We start from the raw sequence: 17500 nt of genomic DNA on the forward strand, positions 1-17500 counted from the left end.
TCATCAAGACCTTTCCAATGAATCCCTGGAAAGCTCTCATCAAGACCTTTCCAATGAATCCCTGGAAAGCTCTCATCAAGACCTTTCCAATGAATCCCTGGAAAGCTCTCATCAAGACCCTTCCAATATATACCACCTTGTTATGGTTTGGGTGATTTCCCTTTTTCCAGTTTTGACAGTCATCAATGGCAGTGAAAGGGTTAAGACAAGTTTAGACTGTTCTATCTTTTTTCTCTTCCTCTTTTTTATTTTTGAAGTTTTAATAGTTTATATATGAAAGATCTAATTTAATATTGTTACTGTTCTTAAAACATTTTATTTTGATTGTTAATTGCTTCTCTTGTAGTACATATATTTCCATGTTTCTTTTCCTTACTGGGCTATATTTCCTTGTTGGAACCCTTGGGCTTATCGTATCTTATTTTCCAGCTGCGGTTATAGCTTTGCTGGTAATAATAATAATAATAATAATAATAATAATAATAATAATAATAATAATAATAATAATAAAATTGGGACCATAGTAATATTTGAAATATGGTTTCACCTACTATTCCTCAAAGCATTAATCTATATATAATCAATCGGCAAGGTAATTAACTTTAGACATTAAATACTGAATATACACACCTCCTTTACAAACAACAATCATATACATACTGTACGCGCACACAAAGCAAAAAAGGCACCGGCCACCCGTTGAGATACTACCGCTAGAGAGTTATAGGGTCTTTTGACTGGCCAGGCAGTACAACATTGGATCCTTCTCTCTGGTTACGGTATATTTTCACATTGCCAGGCTTATTCTTTACTTACTCTCCTCTGTCCTCAAACTCCTGACAACACTGAGATTGCCAAACAATTCTTCTTCACTCAAGGGGTTAACTACAGCACTGTAATTGTTCAGGGGCCACTTCATCTTGGTAAGGATAGAAGAGACCCTTTAGCTATGGTCAGCAGCTCTTCTATGAGAAGGACACTCCAAAATCAAACCATTGTGCCATAGCCTCTATACCATGGTCTTCCACTGCCTAGGGTTAGAGTTCTCTTGCTTGATGTTACACTCAGGGACGCTGTTCTGTCTTTTTTTTCTTCTAATTTGTTAAAGTTTTTATAGTTAATGTTGTTACTCTTCTTAAACATTTTATTTTTACTTGTTTCCTCTCCTCACTTGGCTATTTTCCTTGTTGGAGCCCCTGGGCTTATAGCATCCTGCTTTTCCAACTAGGGTTGTAGCATAGCAAGTAATAATAATAATACTAAAAAGGCCTCTTGTCTTACCTGAAAGCGGCCGACTGGAACACATGGGAAATACCCGGATGGATATCAGGTCTATATCTATCATAAGGGTCGACTTCCTCGCCTAGAAAGGCTGGCAGAAACTCGTACATGATGATGTTCTGTTGAAGGAAGGAAATATACGTGAGTTAATATAGAGGGTATTGAAAATGATTGCTATAAAAAACAGTAACTTAAGGGTAAAACAATATTCTTTGAAATAAAAATCATAACTTAACAGGTAGGACAATATTCTTAGAAATAAAAAAAAAAAAAAAACATCAGTTAAAATAAAAACAACTGATAAGCAATATTCATAGCAAAAAAAAAAAGGAAAAAAAATAACTAGTAGAAAATATTCATAGCAATAAAAAGAAAAAAATAAAATAATTAAAGAATATTTAAAACAGTAATAACAATAACTTAACAGGTAAAACAATATTCAAAGCAATAATAACAATACTTTAACATGTAAAACAATATTTATCTAAATAAAAACAATAACTTGACAAGTAAAACAATGTTTAGATTAAGTAAAGATAGTTTTACGAAATTAGATATTTCTTTAGCTGATTTAAACGTTAAAACAAACATTTAAAATGCTGTATACATTACAGTAGTACATTTATAACTGTAAATACATACAGCTGCACATCAATATGGAAGAATGCTAAGAAAAAAAATCTTATTGCAAATATATTTCCTCTCGAATCTAATAACAACTGCAAATCATGATGGCACGCCTTTATAAAAGCAGGCGAGCAATTATTTACGATACTTTCATCGTGCTGACGATTAGGGGTACGAGTCAATAATTTATGATGCAAGTTTAATTATTTCATTTTTAATATTTTCACAGGGATTATATATACTGTATATATATATAAATATATATATATATATATATATATACATATATTTCTATATATATATATATATATATATATATATATCTATATATATGTATATATATATAAATATATCTATATCTACATAGGTAGATATATAGATTATATACAGGTATATATGTATATATACATACATAATATACACATACACACACATATATATATATATATATAATGTTTATTAGTAGGTATTTATGACGTATGAAAAAAAAATGTATACTCTTATACACAAGCACATGAAAATATAATATACGTTAAATCCAAAACGATTCAAACTATATTTCTATAAACATTACCAATGAAGACTTCGCGCTTAGTTAGTACCAAGGTCTATCTATATCTGGACCGTGGTTAGTACTAACTCGGGTATTAAAGCCTCGAGAACTACCAGAGGCTTTATGGCTAGTGCAAGAAAACTACAGTATAACTAACATCCAGGAAGTTAATTCTAGTTATCAATGATATTGCGTAACCAATTAGTTCTAATATACTTGATTTGCTTCCATGATTTTAAAGTTAGTTCTTATTAGTGGGAACAAAGTTTCAGAAAAGAATATCATTGACACACTTTAGATATAATGTGACCTACCGCTAAAGTTATTAGGTCCTTTGACTGGATAGATAGTTCTACATTGTATCCCTCTCTCTGGTTATGGCTCATTTTCTCTTTGCCTATATATACACCAAATAATCTCGCCTAATCTTTATACTTTCTCCTCTTTCCTCATACAACTGGCAACACTAAGATAGCCAAAAATTCTTTTTCACTCAACGAGTTACCACTGCACTGTAATTGTTCAGTGGCTACTTTCCTCTTTGTAAGGGCAGGAGAGACTCTTTAGCCATGGCAGAAGCTCTTCTAGGAAAAGGACACTCCAAATTCAAAAAATTGTTATATAGTCTTGAGCAGTCCCATAGCATCTGTACCATGGTCTTCCTCTGACTTGGGTTTAGAGTTATCTAACCTAAGGGTACACTCAGGCACACCATTCCATCAATTTTCTTATTTTCATTCATCACTGGGCTATTTTCCTTGTTGGAGCCTTTGGGCTTGTAGCGTCCTACTGTTCCAGCTATGGTTGTAGCTTAGCATGTAATAATAATAATAATAATAATAATAATAATTGTAGTTCGAACTAAAATGGTTAATAATAACATGTATGTACGAACACAAATTCTCCAATTTCTCTCTCTCTCTCTCTCTCTCTCTCTCTCTCTCTCTCTCTCGTTCATCAGCATTCACTGCAACCCAAACTGGATTTTTAATCAGGTGACTCAACTTGAACTTTCCCTTATCTGTGACTATGTTTTTGCAAGTAGCTCTTCCGACTTTGGGTGGTCAATGTGGTAACGTCCCTGACTGGTGAACGTCAGACTGGGGTTCGAGTCCCGCTCAAACTCGTTAGTTTCTTTATTCGCTGCAACCTCTCCATCTAAGGATGTAGGTTTGGGGGAGCCTATAGGTCTATCTGCCGAGTCATTTGCCGCCATCGACTGGCCCTCCTTGGTGTTAGCTTGGGGGGAGAGGGGACTTGGGCGCTGATCATATGTAGGCTATATATGGTCAGTCGCTAGGGCATTGTCCGGCTTGATAGGGCATTGTCTCTGTCCCTTGCCTCTGCCATTCACGAGTGGCCTTTAAACTAGGAAGTAATACACGTTCGAACATTATTTTTGTGACGAATAATTATTATGGTAATCGTGAAGATATTTCATAAAGTAATTAGTAAGAATTTGCATCCTCGTTGTGATCATTACGGATAGTTATCATAATTAAGATGTTAACAATAGCGATAAAATCTCAATAATACGACCTTGAATCGTCGTAAGGATGAAGACAAATCATCAATAGGACGACTCGATCCATCACGGGGGATTGTTTTCAGTTTTGACAACGACGCTTTAGTTACTGTGCCATCGATCTAAAACATTCTAAACTAGTGTACGTGACTCGTCAAAGACGATGGTTACAAATTTAGATAGATTTACACATACAGATATTCAACCTCCCCCCCCTTTCCTAACTACAATGCGTCAATTTCGGCAATTTATTGGCGATTTTAGTTTCCGAGTGTACCTCTTGGGGTGCCCCTCTCTCTAGGGTATGGAGACTCCCTCATCGTCCCAAAACGTGACAGGAAAGAAATATGTCCATATATAGCAAGACATGTTGGCTTTTATTATAAAGAGGAAGATAATGATGATGATAATAGCTATGAAAGGGATGAGATTCTTTGTCAAGACAGATAACCGCCATCGCTATTAACAGGGTCACCGACCTACCTCCATTTGCATAATATTAGTAGTAGCTAATATACAACAATAGTTGGAAATGCAGGGTGCTATAATCCCATGGGCTCGCAGGGAAAACAGCCCAGTGAGGAAAGGGAATAAGGAAACAAATAAAATAGTGTGTCTGAGTGTACCCTCAAGCAAGAGAGCTCTAATCCAAGACAGTGCAAGACCATGGTATAGAGGCTATGGCATTACCCAATACTAGAGAACAACGGTTGATTTTGGAGAGTCGTCCTAGAAGCGCTGATTACCATAGCTATAAAGTTTCTTCTACCCTTAGTAAGCGGAGTAGCAACCGAATGATTACATTGCAGCAATCAATGACTAACAAAAGGCAATTTTCCTAATTTGGAGTAGGATGCGTTTTTGTCACTTATGAGCAAATGTCATTTAAAGGTTTAAGGGCCGCTCATGAATGGCAGAGGCAAGGGACAGTGACATTGCCCTATCGTTCAGGACAATGGCCTAGAGATTGACCATACATACACATGATCAGCGCCCAAGCTCCCTCTCTACCCAAGCTAGGACCAAGGAGGGCCTAGCAATAGTTGCTGATGATTCAACAGATAGACCTAGATGCTTCCAAAAAGCCCCATCCTTAGCTCACAAGGATGGTGAGGTTGCAGCAACCAAAGAAACTAAAGAGTCTGAGCGGGACTCGAACCCCAGCCTGGCGTTCACCAGTCAGGGGCTTTACTACCTCGGCCACCACAAGGTTTTATAAAAGATGAAACTGAAAAGCGAAAAAACTGTGTAATTTTCTTAATTCGGAGCAGGATGCACAGAACATCTGTGAGTAGATTTTCTTTAATGAGTTACGGTTTTATAAATGATAAAACTGAAGACCGAAAAATATTAATTTTTAATTTTTGTAAGAGCTACAAAAAATATCTTTTTTTGTGTATCTATGACAAAAATTTTTCGATTTCTTAGTGACACTTGTGTTGCATTCATTTCTTGAGTAGAGGGAGTGGATCTTGTCGTGTCTGAACCATATCTCTGGGAATTGTATATAAAGTTGCAACCTGAGATTTCAAGCCGCCAAAGCATCATCTTGCAAATGATTACGACGAAGAAAATTGAGCAGTATATGGCAACAGAGAAATGAATACAAAACTAGAATTAATTTATGAGTGCTACTGTAATAAAAGGTATCTTGTTAATTGGTTCCAATTTTTCTCGTTTCGAGCACACTCTCTCTCTCTCTCTCTCTCTCTCTCTCTCTCTCTCTCTCTCTCTCTCTCTCTCTCTCTCTCTCTCTCTCTCTCTCTCTCTCTCTCATTATGGAGTGTACACTCAAATATAAGTACAGTACTAGTATTTTACTTATTTCTTGCATTGCTATATTTGGTCAAAATGCAACAACAACTTATAAAATTTGTTTGATAACACTTTACAGAAAAGTAACCTGGAATTCAGTTTAGGAATTATATGTAGCTGATATACCAACAGTAATTAACTTATGAAAAAGAATATTTTCCTATAAAGTAAAAGTAAGTGTTATTCTTCACTTGGCTTTCAGTTCTTATAAATAACCAGAATGTGAAAAATAATCTGAGTTACACAAGTATTACATAAACAAAATCAAATGGAATCTAGTCATATAGTTTGTTACTGGATTTTAAGGCCATATTAAATATGTTTTCAAGATTATTATCAATAGGTAAGCAACAACCCTAGTCGGAGAAGCAGGATGGTATAAATCCAAGGGCTACAACAGTGAAAATAGCCCTGTGAGGAAAGGAAATAAATAAACTACGAGAGAAGTAATACTTTAAAAACAGTAACAAAACTATAGAGGTGCACTCAGTAGAGCACAGCCTCCACCACTGCAGCTTATTTCTCGACCTTGACCTTTGACCTCAACGTGCACTAATTGACATGGATTTTCATATACTCAAATATAAACCAAGTTTGAAGTTCTCTGTGACAACCTTGTCCAAACTTGAGGCTGATTACGTGAATCGGACATTTTGCTTTGACCGTGACCTTGACCTTCCATTATTTAATAATTTCCAGCTTTTTGCATTACAGTTAATCCCTGCAAGTTTCATTACTCTACGATTAAAATTGTGGCCAGGAAGCTGTTCACAAACAAACACACACACACAATCACAGGTGAAAACATAATCTCCTTCCAACTTCTTCGGCGGAGGTAATAAAAACTCACACTTTCCTTTCGTGTCTTAATATTGTTTTCTGAAGCAACAGTAGACGTTTAGTATGTTGAGTAAAATACGTCAGCATTGAAACTTAGTCGTAAAATTCAGATGTCAAATAATAAAGATTGGAGATATCAAAATAAAACATAAAAGAAATTATATACATCATCCAGTCCTACATTATATATAAGATAAAAATCATTAAACAAGTCAGCTAATCGATAATAATCATTGGTGCAATCCAAATAAAATGTTACAGTTTCCAACATGGGTTGAAAGGAAAGGTCAGAAGGAACATTAAATATCTTCCAATTTATTTATTTGGATTATATTGTATATAATATACAAATGGTAACAAGTTATAAATTTACTTTATAAGAATTTTTCCACTTAATATTTTTTGTAATCATTTGATTTATATGACAAAAGTGCAGAATTTACCGACGAAATATTTTTTCTTATGCAACATAAGTTATAAATCTACTTTATATCGATTTTTTTTTTTTGGATTTATAAATTTCTCGTAACTTGTCTTATTAGCTGAACAGGCCAATACTCCAAAATTTACCAAAGAAATAAACTATGAAATAATTTATCTTATGTAACATAGTAAACAGTTATAAATATACTTTATAACAATTTTTTTATTTTAAAATTTTCTTAACCATTCTTTTCTAAAAAAGTCAAAACTCCCACGTTTATCAAAGAAATATCCCATGAAATAATTTCTTTCATGCAACATAAGTTGGTATAAATTTACTTTTATAAAGTTTTTTTGTTTTATTAATTTCTCGTAATTGCTCTTATTTGCTGAACATGTCAAACTTGTAAAATTTACCACAATTTAATCCAATTTATGCTTACAAACAAACAAATGATCAAATCTAGTAGTGGAAAGTTAGGCCTGATGAGGCAATTTACATCCGTAGCGGATTTGCACCCGCGAAAATATGCGATGTTGTGCGATAAAACCGCTCTTAGTGCGCCGACACGCTTGACTGGCGATGGCTTACCTGCAACACGAATTTAGAGCTTCTAATGCTACGGTAGACCTGTTCTGAATTAACCTGATGTTATTTTTTCTATCTCGATCTGATGGGCCACCTGCTTCGGTTTCTCTATCTTGAGTTTTACTTCGTTAAACTTTTTATGCGTTGCTATTATTATTATTATTATTATTATTATTATTATTATTATTATTATTATTATTATTATCATTATTATTATTATTCGCTTTCTTGATCTTGCGTTTTACTTCGTTAACCTTTCTATGCGTTACTATTATTATTATTATTATTATTATTATTATTATTATTATTATTATTATTTTTAGCTAAGCTACAACCCTTGATTGAAAAGTAGGATGCTATAAGCGCCATGGCCTCAACAGGGAAAAATAGCCCAGTGAGGAAAGGCAATAAGGTAACAGATCAAACAATGTGCCTTAGAGAGAGAGAGAGAGAGAGAGAGAGAGAGAGAGAGAGAGAGAGAGAGAGAGAGAGAGAGAGAGAGAGAGAGAGTCTACATAGATATAAATATATCCCTTCCATTTCTGCCATTCATTATCATCAATATAAAGCCTTCCTGACCTCTCGTTAAGATTGCATTTAAAGTGCTTGAGGTCAGAGGGAAGATTGGGTCACAGATGTTATCCATTTAAAGCTTCTCTCTCTCTCTCTCTCTCTCTCTCTCTCTCTCTCTCTCTCTCTCTCTTATCCAAAAGGTCTGGACTAGTTATAAACTTAGCATTCAGGAAAATATTTTTCTATTCATGTCTGGTAATGAATGAACTTGTGGGTCAAGAAGTATGCAACATGGCAAAAGTTCAAACTTGCAGCGAATGTTTTATGTTGAACAGGCTGACATGAGTCGCTCTTTATTGTTTATATACGAAAGATCTATTTCAATGTTATTACTGTTCATTAATAGTTTATTTTGATTGTTCATTACTTTTATTGTAGTCTTTTTTTATTTCCTGATTTCATTTCCTCACAGGGCTATTTTTCCTTGTTGGAGGCCTTGGGCTTATATAAACCACTCTACTTTTCCACCTAGTGATGTAGCTTGGCTAGTAATAATAATGATGATGATGATGATGATGATGATAATAATAATAATAATAATAAATAATAATAATAATAAATAATAATAATAATAATAATAATAATAATAATAATCACAACAACAAATACAAAAACAATAATAATAATATAAGTTGATTTCAAAGAAAAGCTGGACTAGTGGCAGCTATATTCCCTTTCTAATCATTACATTGATGATAAAACAATAAAAACCTTTGAAGAAAGGGAAGTGGTTATTCCATTGCTTATGTCTTTTAACACAGCTGCTCCATTATCAGCAAATACCATCATTTATCAACAACTCTACTTATCGAGCTCATTTTCAATTCCTTATCACCATAATCAACAACCTTCCATTCCCAACACATTTAGAGAGCAGAACTTCCCATCTTGAAATTCCATTGCAAATAACACATTGGAAACGAATTTATCCCTTTTATAATAGCGACCCTGTAGTCTCAAAGTGTAGTGGGTTCGTTTATTTGTTTCCCTGAGATACGAGCGGGAGAGAAACGAGTCTTTGGATCTTAAACCATCATCTAACACCTCAAATAAATACTGGGTTCGTGTTAGTAAATGGCACTGTTGCGTAATCTCACCTCAAGGTCTGACATACGGTCAGGTATTCACACTACAATTAACTCTTTTAGAAAGATCCATTCTGAACATCAGTTAGGTAGAGGACCGAGCTTAGCTCTCGATGGTAATGTTTCCACGCACTCTGAGGTTTGCATGAATTGAAAAAAAGAAAGTTTCATGAACACTCTGGATTGCAAGATTTGAAAAAATAAAGTTTCATGAACACTCTGGATTGCATGAATTGAAAAAAGAAAGTTTAATGAACACTCTGGATTGCAAGATTTGAAAAATGAAAGTTTCATGAACACCCTGGATTGCATGAATTGAAAAAAAAAGCTTCATCCCCATCTAGGATTGCATAATTAAAAAAGAGAAAGTTTCATGCATACGCTGGATTGCATAAATTGAAAAAAGAAAGCTTCATGTACACCTAAGGTTGCATAAATTGAAAAAAGAAAGTTTCATGCACACCTAGGATTGCCTAATTAAAAAAAGAGAAAGCTTCATGCACACTCAGGATTGCATGAATTGAAAAAAGAAAGTTTCATGCACACTCCTGATTGCATGAATTGAAAAAAAGAAAGTTTCATGCACACTCCTGATTGCATGAATTGAAAAAGAAGCTTCGTGCACACCTAGGATTACATAATTTCAAAAAGAAAGCTTAAAGCAGATGCTGGATTGCATAAATTACAAAAAAAAAAAAACGAAAAAAAAAAAAAAATTCATGCACACTCAGGATTACATAAATTGGAAAAAAGTCACCTATTTTTCTTGAATGATAACCTTAGCCTTACATGAGGCATAATTTCGAACGATAGAAAATAAAGTTATCTTCCAAATTACATTTTCTAGCTAAGAAAAGGAAGTCTCCTTTCGAATTATAGATTTCCTAATAAATAGAAAAAGATAATTTCCGCTTATGAAGAGTTCTTAGGAAAAAAAACTTACTTTTGCGAAGACTGATTTGTGAGGAAGATAATTTATTGTATTTTACTATTATTATTATTATTATTATTATTATTATTATTATTTGCTAAGCTACAGCCCTAGTTGGAAAAGCAGGACGCTATAAGCCCAAGGGCTCCAACAGGGAAAATAGCCCAGTGAGGAAAGGAAATAAGGAAAAACTAGGAGAAGTTTAAGAAAAATAACATCAAAATAAATCTTTTATATATAAACAATAAAAACTTCAAAATAACAAGAGGAAGAAAAACAAGATAAAAAAGTGCGCCCGATTGTACCCTCAAGCAAGAGATCTCTAACCCATGCTTAACTACTGTACATATTTCATACCCACTTTCAGGCTTATTTTCACACTAAGCCAAGTGGGATTCTCTCTCTCTCTCTCTCTCTCTCTCTCTCTCTCTCTCTCTCTCTCTCTCTCTCTCTCTCTCTCTCTCTCTCTCTCTCTCTCGACCAGGTAGAACCTTTCGAACAGTAAAGTCCAACACAGGAAAGCATTCACCCGTGAAAATGAATGGACCATTGGAATAGAACTACTAAGTTATAAAAAGTCCAGCTGTTAATTCGTAATAATAATAATAATAATAATAATAATAATAATAATAATAATAATAATAATAATAATAATAATAATAATAATGAGGCAATACCTTATAAAAAAGTTTTAAATCACAGTATGTAAACACACCCACAAACATACATATATATATATATATATATATATATAATATCTATATATATATATATATATATATATATATATATATATATATATATATATATATACAGTATATATATATATATATATATATATATATATATATATATATATATATATAAAAGAAGAGGATGCAATACAATCACTTGCAAATGTAAAGTGGAAAGTACAGGAGGTGGCGTGGGAGGAGGTACATAAGAAGGAAGGGAAAGAACGGGGAAGAGGGAGAAGGGAGGGGTCAGAGGAGGAAAGAGGGGGAGGGGAAAGGGTGAAGGGGGAGGTGCTGCTTTGGCTTTGGTGGGGGCAGTGGTTGTGAGGAAGAGTGCCTAAAGGACCCGCGTGACAGAAATGTTGCAAGGGGGCGTCCTTCACGCTCTGCTACTTTTCACAACCGAGAGAGAGAGAGAGAGAGAGAGAGAGAGAGAGAGAGAGAGAGAGAGAGAGAGATAGATGGGTTATACCTCTTGATGATGAGATATTGAATTTAATTTTCTCGTTTTATTTGGGATTGGAGAAGCAGGATGCAATAAGCCCAGAGGCTCCAACGGGGAAAAACAACTCGTTGAGGAAAGGAAATAAGGAAATAAATAAACTACAAGAGAAGCAACGACCTTTTAAAATAAAACACCTTAAGAACAGTACCAACCTTATAATAGCTTTTACATACATAAACTAAAAGAAGAGACTCATGTCAGCCTCATCAACATACGAAAAAATTTGCTAAAAATTTGAACTTCTAAATTTCCACCAATTCAAAATTAATAAAAATAAAATACTCAAACAGAAGGAGGCGGCCACGGCTAGAGGCCGTCGTATCCAGCCAGAAAACGAGGGTTGTGGTAGCCGATGTGGTAACGTCCCTGACGGGTGAATACGAGACATGGGTTCGAGACCCGCTCAAACTCGTTAGTTTCTTTGGTCGCCGCAACCTCACCATGAGTGTGAGCTAAGGATGGGGGGAGGGTGGGGGTGTTTGGGGGAACTTATAGGTCTATCTGCTGAGTCATCAGCAGCACTGCCTAGCCGTCCTTAGTCCAAGCTTGGGTGAAGAGAGGGGTTGGGCGCTGATCATATGTATATATGGTCAGTCTCTAGGGCATTGTACAACTCGATAGGGCAATGTCATTGTCCCTTGCACCTGCCATTCATGAGTGGCCTTTAAACCTTCAAACCTTAAAACTCCCAAATGAAAGAGCAAGTAGAGCCACGAGCTGAGGCCCTTGTGAAAAGTCACGAAATTCTCCCGAATGAGTATAGGCTTCTCTCGAAGCGGAACCAAGCAAATGCAGCAGGCAAAGGTGCGTCCATATGCGTGACAGGATTAAAGGAAGGCGATGGACAAATGAAGGAACGAGGGAAAGGAATGGTGACAGAATCAATCAAGTCATGGCCTTCAGAGAACTGCTGCAAGTCTAGTCTAAAGGTCATCAGTGACGTGGTCACAATGATTGAAATATTGATAGATTTTTAAGAAGTTGGTGTTTTCCGTTTAATTAATTGCAAAAAGTGAAAATGATTTCTATTCAATAAATTTTCAAAAAGTTAGTGATTTCTATTTTCTTAATAGATTTTCAAAAAGGTAACAACTTCTATTTTCTTAATAGATATGTAAAAAGTTAATAATTTCTAATTTCATAATAGGTTTTTGAAAATTAATGATTTCTATTTTCATTATAAATTTTGAAAAAGTTAGAGATTTCTATTTTCTTAATAGATTCTTAAAAAGTTAAAGTGATTTCTATTTCTTAACAGATTTAAAAAAAAAAGTTAAAAGTGATTTCTATTTTGTACTAGACTTTAAAAAAGATAAAGTGATTTCAATTTTTTCATTTCATTGTAGTGTAAAAGACAAGGCAAAATGTGATGAGGATTTGTATAATAAATATATAATTTCATGCAAAGAATAAAGGGCGTCTTATAACAAACTCGTCCATGTTTTATATACAGGACAACAGCATGTAAAGGATCTTCATTAAGAAAAAATAAGGAATACGAACAGATCATAAATGCACACCGCCTTTACCTATTACTTAACTAGAGGGGCACTTAGTAGAGCGCAGACCTCTCCCGCGGCAGCTTATTTCTCGACCTTTTGCTCGACCTTGAAAAGTATTAATTGGCGTGGATTTTCATACACTCGAATATGAACCAAGTTTAAAGTCTCTGTAACAACAATGTCCAAACTCATGGCTGATTACGTGAATTGGACATTTTGCTTGACCGTGACCTTGACCTTTGACCTAGACCTTCCAAAATTTAATAATTTCCAGCTTTTACATAACACCTAATCCTTGTAATTTTCATTACACTACTATTAAAATTCTACCCAGGAAGCTGTTAACAAACAAACACACACACACACACACACACACACACACAAAAACATGGGGTAAAACATAATCTTTCAATTTCGCCGATGGAGGTAATTAGAATAAGACAATAACGTCTTGAAGGTATTTGTATGAAAATAACAATCTTAAAGTAAAGGAAAACAATACCCCACCACCAACGACGATATGATATTGAATACAGAAATCTACGAGTGATTAGCACTAATACATCTTGTAATCATGCTACGTGTTATTAAAGAAATATGCTTCGTCATTATATTCATTAAATAACAGTGAGACGTTACAGAGCTGCATTCTGATTAATCTAAGATGTGCCGGGAAGTTGGCTCCTTTTTCTTTTATTATACCCAATTCCAACTTTTCCGTGTAAGAAACAGATCAAGTATACACTGTTAAAAAAACGTAATAGAGTGAAAATGGCAAATACGTAAAAAAATAAGGAAAAAAAAGATTGATTAGGAAAAGGGCCGAATAAGGAAAAACTCATGGAAAGCCATAATATTTTTTTTTTTTTTTAATTAGTAATTGGGTACTTGATAACAATAATTTTGCGCCTTGAATTTGACCGCCAACTTGACAAAACGCCGGTAAATTAAACAATATTTTGCAAATATCTTGCTTGGGACTTATTTTATAGAAAAATGCGTTGGTACATAAAATAATCAACATAAATTTTCCTACAAAATATCTTCTATTAATTTTTTTATCTATATTGTACCGTTCATAAAATAATCATAATAAAACGTTCCTAAAAAAACTCTTCTATTAATTTTCATATGTATATTGCAATATTTCCGTGCCAGCAATGCGAAAACGCTCGCATCTTTCATCTTTCTTATTTTGTACCACACGTGCACGAATATCGCAGGGTATTTACTCTTGCGTGGAATGTTAAAAAAAATGCTTTAAATTCCTGAGTCAATTGTTTTTCCCTTTGTTTCAGGAATACGAAAAGAGCCAGTTAACCTATCAGTGATTCTGTGCCGCAGGTGTTTCATATACGCTGGTCGTTCCGAAAGCTCTACACTTTTAGAGGCAATGATTGGAGAAAAATCGAGAGGAATGACATTTTGCTTTAGGTGAGATTTTTGGGGGATATGAAGGTGAACTATCAATTAGTAAAACAATAAAATTTGAACTAAAAGAATCACATGGACAAGACATTGTTGTTTCTATGAAAAAAAAAAAAGAAAAAAAGGGGGAAAAAATCTAGTGCCCTGTTTCCATGACGAAGGGAACAAAATTCTGACTAATGCTTGGTACGAAAAACAGAAGATATAAAAAAAATGGATTCGGATTGCACAGTATATAGAGCTCCAAAAATAATTGCTGAAGATATAAAGTCCCAGGTGTAAGAAACTGATCAAGTATACACTGTTAAAAAAACGTAATTTTACTCGAAAATTCTCCGTAAAATATACTGTTCTCAGCCGTATTTCAGTAAAATACAGGCAACCGTAATTTTTACCCTACTTTGTTATTACCTTTCACGGGTTGGCAACCGAAATATCACTCTAGTCAATATATCCGTTTTTAAAATGGCAAATGCCTAGCAAAATTTATTCCAAGAGGTTTACCGTTTTTTTTTCACGGCAAATTACCCTAAACTACCTTACTGAAACCATTATCTTAAAAACAATGGATGAAAACAAAGAAAATGGGATGTTTTTCTCAGGCCTTTAGTTTTGCCTGAAGGACACGGAAAAGGCTACCAATAGCTGGAATCCCCCCTCATGAAAAGCGTCAGGCCACCTGATTCTGGGAATACAGAAGGAAGTAGAGAATTCCATTCTAAAATTTAATTATGTTATAATGATCAGCTCGTTGAACATGTGTGCGTTGTTGACAAGATATTCCATCTCTTAAAAAACTATCTTTTAGGGAATTAGTTCAAACTTGATCTTTACGCGTTAATCTATATATTGTCAGAAGCCTTCGAATAAAAAAAGCGTAAATGTAAAAGTAATATAAATCTTTAAATAGCACCATCATACAAGACTGCTTTAAGCTCTCCACTTCTATTTTAAACGGATGGAATATAAATTACGAAAACATACACTCCCACCAATTGGCTACTCAAAAAAAAAAAAGTGCCCAGGAATCTCACTGGACATCACTCATCAATATACGTCTAGCTTCGGCCGTCGCCAAAGAAGACAGCATCAAGGGCCACATTTGACGTGTGGATGTTGAAAGAAAACCTTTCGCAAGAGAATCTTAAGTTTACCCTATGATGATGATGATGATGACTATTTACTATTTATTATCTATTATTCATTATCATTATCATTATCATTATTATTATTATTAGTATTATTATAATTTTTATTATTATCTTTATTATTATCATTATTATTATTATTATTATTATTATTATTATTATTATTATTATTATTATTATTAGCTAATCTGCAACCATAGTTGGAAAAGCAGGATGCTATAAGCCCAAGGGCTCCAACAGGTAAAATAGCCAGTGAGGAAAGGAAATGAATAAACCACAAGAGAAGTAATGAATAATTAGAATTAAATATTTTAAGAACATGAACAATATTAAAATAAATCTTTCATGCAGAAGAGAAACTACAGAAGCAGAAATAAGTGACCAGTGTTGTTCTCTATCTTATGCCTCTTATTTATTTTCATCTTTTAATAGTTTATGTATGAAATATTTATTTCAATGCTGTCACTTTTTTTAAAATATTTCCTTCTAATATTAGTTCTCTTGTAGTTTATTTATTTCCTTATTTCCTTTTCTTCACTAAGCTATTTTTTTTCCTGTTGGAGCTTTTGGGCTTATAGCATCCTGCTTTTCCAACTAAGGTTGTAGCTTAGCTAATAATAATAATAAAAATAAAAATAGAAATAAAAATAGAAATAGAAATAGAAATAATAATAATAATAATAATAATAATAATAATAAGGCAACCAAATTGCCAGAGATCATGTCACACTTAATGGTCAAACTGATAAATGACTATCACTAGCAAGCAAACATGGTTATATGATAGGCCTAATTGATCAATGTGATTGTTACGAGGCCGAAAATTGATAACGGGGAATAGGTAGAGAGTGGAGAAAGAGTAAAAGGAAGGAATACTGAAAACGGGAGAAAAGGTAAAAGTGAATAAACTTGAGAAGGAAAATGTGTGACCGGTAGATGGAGGTTAAGGAGAGAGAGAGAGAGAGAGAGAGAGAGAGAGAGAGAGAGAGAGAGAGAGAGAGAGAGAGAGAGAGAGAGAGGAAAAAATTGAAATTGATAAAAGTAGAGAGGTAAAAAGGGGAAGATAGAAATAAAGATAGGTAAAAAGCGAGGAGAGAATAGGTAAAAAGGGAAACGGATAAAAGCAGAGAGAAGTAAAAAGAGAAACAGATAAAACTAACGATAGGTAAAAAGTGAAGAAACAATATGTAAAAATAGAAAAGAATAAAAGCAGAGAGAGGTAAAAAAAGAACCACATAAAACTAAAGATTGGTAAACAGCGAGGAAGAAATATATAAAAAGAGAAACGGATAAAAGCAGAAAGGGGTAAAATGAGAAACATAGAAATAAAGATGGGAAAAACTCGATGAGACAATAGGTTTAAAGATAAACTGATAAAAGCAGAGAGGTAAAAAGAGAAAGATAAAGACAGGTAAAACGCGAGGAGGAAATATATAAAAAGAGAAATGAATAAATGCAGAGAGGGGTAGAGAGAAACAGATAAAACTAAACATAGGCAAAAAGCGAAGAGACAATACGTAACAACAGAAACTGATAAAAGTAGAGAGGTAAAAAGCTAAAGATAAAAACTAAAGATGGGTAAAATGCCAGGAGTCAATAGGTAAAAAGAGAAGCTGGTAAAAGCAGAGGTAAAAAGAGAAGCTGGTAAAAAGAGAAGCTGGTAAAAGCAGAGAGAGGTAAAAAGAGAAGCTGGTAAAAAGAGAAGCTGGTAAAATCAGAGAGAGGTAAAAAGAGAAGCTGGTAAAAGCAGAGAGAGGTAAAAAGAGAAGCTGGTAAAAGCAGAGAAGTAAAACGCAAAGCTGGTAAAAGGAGGGAGGTAAAAAAAGAAGCTGATAAAACAGAGGTAAAAAGAGAAGCTAGTAAAAGCAGAGAGAGGCAAAAAGAGAAACAGATAAAACTAAAGATAGGTAGAAAGTAAGAGGCCAAGAGAGGCAAGAGTTT

The 17500-nt window shown here is 34.1% G+C and overlaps 1 pseudogene; it reads right to left on the bottom strand.

Annotated features, from left to right (window-relative positions):
* The window catches only part of LOC137642583 (dual oxidase-like), a 52526-nt pseudogene that overhangs the window by 12421 nt on the left and 22605 nt on the right, over positions 1 to 17500 (bottom strand).

The sequence above is a fragment of the Palaemon carinicauda genome, chromosome 1 (assembly GCF_036898095.1).
Source record: "Palaemon carinicauda isolate YSFRI2023 chromosome 1, ASM3689809v2, whole genome shotgun sequence".
Classification (NCBI taxonomy): Eukaryota; Metazoa; Arthropoda; class Malacostraca; order Decapoda; family Palaemonidae; genus Palaemon; species Palaemon carinicauda.